This window comes from Ursus maritimus, unplaced genomic scaffold (assembly GCF_017311325.1).
Source record: "Ursus maritimus isolate PB19 unplaced genomic scaffold, ASM1731132v1 scaffold_23, whole genome shotgun sequence".
Classification (NCBI taxonomy): Eukaryota; Metazoa; Chordata; class Mammalia; order Carnivora; family Ursidae; genus Ursus; species Ursus maritimus.
The window spans coordinates 41,419,573-41,422,093 of record NW_024424786.1 but is presented as its reverse complement, the minus strand read 5'-3'; positions in this window follow the sequence as shown (position 1 = coordinate 41,422,093).

Genomic DNA, 2,521 nt, shown 5'->3' with positions numbered 1-2,521 from the left:
ACTGACTGCACCATCCAGGCGCCCCTAGACCAAATAGTTTTTAAATGAACGTTTGGTTAAAGGGGAGGCAAGGTAGTGGAGCCAATGAGTTCAAATCACTCAAGAAGTTCATGATCACAAAGAGTAAGGGCAAGACATGGAGGAGGATAATGGTCTCTTGCTTGTTTTTTAAGCTGGCCGATGTTTGAGCATGCTCAAATGCTGATGGGAAGGAGCCAGAAGAGAGGGAACTCACCAGAATGACTGGGAGCCATGAGACTGCTGGAGAGGATGGCACTTTGTGCAGAAGCCAGAAGAATCAGTCTCCAGAGAGACACCTCTTCCATGGTACAGGAAAGAGAGTTGAACATCCGGCTAGATCGGTAGGTTTGGTGGCAGGAAGTGCTACCAAGACCTTTCCACGAATCTTGGTAACATAAGTAGCAAATCTGGATTCTCCAGAAGCTCAGCGTACTTAGTGGATTTCATTCCATTCACTTTGGCAACTCACGTAAAAAGGACATTTTTTTCTTCATCATTGACTACACTGATAGACTACAGAGCAAAATAACAAGTCTCCAAAGCAGCTGAAACCAGCAATCTCAGTGTTCTCTTTATCGAGCATGCTTCCTCCCCAAATTGGGAAATAGTATGGTAAGATGATACTGTGGTAAAATAATAATGGCTGACACAGGTTGAGGGCTTACTATGTGCCAGACACTGTTCTAGGACTTTACCTGCAATAACTCATCTGATCCCCACCTTATGATACCATTTTGCATTTAAGGAAACTGAATCCCAGAGAGGTTAAGTAACTTGCCCCAGGTCAACAGCAAGCAGGTGGCAAAACCACTTTTTAAATCCTAAGAGTCTGACTCCAAAACGGATATCTTTAACCGCTCTGCTATACTTTCTCTAGCAGAAGGGAAGAACATATTAGGAATTGGAAGACCTGACGTCTCCACCATGAACTAACTCTGAACTTGGGCGTTTACTTAGGTGTCTGAACATCAGTTTGCTCATCAAGAAAACGAGAATGATAATGTTTACCCTACAAAGCTTCTTAAAGGATTATGAAATGCGAAAAATGGGAAATACTATATAAAAGATCTTATTAGTATGCTGCCCATAAGACCTAATACCCTTGTCTTCCAGTTGGGTCACAATCCAATAGCTGCTGTTGAGACCCTTGGTTCCCATACAAGTACAGCAGCAGCTGGTTGGGTGTTCTAGCTCCTTTGGCGGATCAGCTGATTCTCATTCCAGCAGCTTTAACATCCCTGACCAAGTCTCTTTGATGACCAAAAACACACCTCATTCTCCCCCTCTCCCTGAACACACTCACTCCTACCCTTGGGGACAGTTGCAGCTTATGCCCTCTCTTCTTTGATTCCATTGCCGGAAGGAGTGACTGTTAAAAAATGAGTAATAAATAGCCCGAATTGTAGCTACAGGTGAGGTACACCCCAGAAGATCAAGTCCCGGTTCCGTGGTGAGATCAGACCACCAGAGCTAGAAGAGAGCTTCAAGGTCATCTTTCAGTGCAACTCCCTGATACCCCTCCCAACCCATTTTATAGACTAGGAAAACCAAGGCCAGGTAGGTGAGATGATACAACCAGATAGGATTGGTAGCAGGGCTTTTTAAATTTTTTTCCCTTGAAAATGTTTTCAAGTAAGTTTAAAACAAATAATTTCACCTTGCCAAAATCACAACTGGAAAGTACTTCAATCACTTACAAATTTGTTTCGGTACGTGTACCTTTTCAGGAAGCAGCAAAATCCTACAATTCCATTACCCATACATAAATAAAACCTTAAACCCAATAATTCACACAAAGCCCATTGTTCACATTGTCCTTATTTGGCCATCTCAGGCATTTCCCCGGGTGGAAACAGGCCCACATCTTCAGGGACAGAATAATCTAATGGTTAAATTCTGATTGCTCTGTACAAAGCCTAATCTATTATTACTAGTTCATCTCTGAGCTTAGTCTTCTAGTCTGGGAGAACAGTACCTACCTCTTAGAGCTGGAGTGGGGGTGGGGGGGTCACATGGGATAATGCACTTTGAATACCCAGCTGGCACTTTATAACTTTATTATTATTTGAATATAATTCTTTTCTCTCTCAAGCAGATAGCAGTTCACTTTGCTTAACGACCTAAGACCTTCGACCACTCAGATGCTACTAAACCAAGGAGAAACCCAGCTGTGCCAGGCCTAGAAATGTCCATCCCCACCCCCACTCCCTTTTAAGACAGTGAGTAGGCCGGAATTCTCCTGGTTGATAAATGAGAGGAGCTGAGAAGGAGCAGAGAGAAGCTGCAGTGATGGCTTTTCCGAGAATCTGATCTGCGAGCAGGCGAGTCTCCACCGGTACGCCATGGAGACGCTTTGGGAAAGAGAGCCGGCCTACCTGCCTGAGGAAGGATGCTCGAGACAGAGGATGGATGAGAGAATTGCTTAAAGGGAGATGAACTGGATGTGACCAAAGAGGAAAATTTGAAAAGGAAAACAGAGGCTGAATTTTGGGAAACCTGG